Below are 1,063 nucleotides of genomic sequence, written 5' to 3'. Positions count from 1 at the left end.
GGGCAGCGGCCGCCGGGCCGTACCACGCTGGCAGGCGGCGGCCCCGGCGCTCCAGGGGTGAGGTGGTGGCGGACGGCAAGGAAGAACGCGAAGTGCGGGAACCGAAGGCCCTACAGCATGTGTCCTGTAACTGCGCCCCAGCGAGGTGCCGAGTGGCAGATGAGGGATCCTATTACCAGCCATGTGACAGGAAAGGATAGAGACCAACATCGCAACCTGCTGGAGCGCGGCACCGCCGCTCTTGACTTTTCGTTTGACACCGACAGGTTTGGGTTATCGATGCTCCCTACGGGATCGGCGCGGCGGCTCGGCGGAGCCCCCTGCACATGTTAGGGCTGCCTTGCCAGCAGCCAGGCAGCGGCCCGGGACCCCCATCACCTCCACTCTCCCGCCCCACAACAACCCACGTCTCGCTCTCTCCTCTGCCCTCCCGCACCCTCTGGCCACGGAGGAGGGTGGGCAGGACCCAGCCAGCCAGCCCCTCGGCCTAGCCATGGGCTCTGCCTGCGGCCAGCAGCTGTGCGGCTCTGCGCTCGCCCTCCGCCAGGCTAGGGTCCCGTGCAGGTGCAGCGCAACCTCATCTCCTGGGGCGGCGGGGCAGAAGGCTACAAACCGGCCCTGTGCAGCTGCCGCTCTGCGCACGGTCGCTTTGCGCGGGCGCGGTGTGGCCGCGAGTGCGCCCCAAAGGGCTTCTCCTGAGCAGTGCTTTCCGCGGCTCCGCGGGAGGCCAGGTGCCAGCGCCGCGGTTTACGGGCGCCGTTCTAAAACTGAAAAGGCCTCCCCCCAGAAACGGCTGCGCGGCGGAGCCGTCCAGGCGCAGCCTGGCCGTGAGAAAGCAGCTCCGGTAAGCCGGGCTGCAGACCCACGCAGCCTCGACACCCTGCCCGCCGCACGGGCTGCGGGCACCACGGCATCCGCAGGTAGTGCCACGCACCCACAGCGGTGCCAACAGCGCAGGATACTAATCATAGAATGGCTTAGGCTAGAATCGACTTTAGAGATCATCTACTCCAACCTGCCTACCATGGGCAGGGACACCTCTCAATTAGGCTCAGCTGCTTAG

The sequence above is a fragment of the Indicator indicator genome, chromosome 26, assembly GCF_027791375.1.
Source record: "Indicator indicator isolate 239-I01 chromosome 26, UM_Iind_1.1, whole genome shotgun sequence".
NCBI classification, from domain to species: Eukaryota; Metazoa; Chordata; class Aves; order Piciformes; family Indicatoridae; genus Indicator; species Indicator indicator.
The sequence above is the reverse complement of the archived record's forward strand: the minus strand, read 5'-3'. Positions refer to the sequence as shown.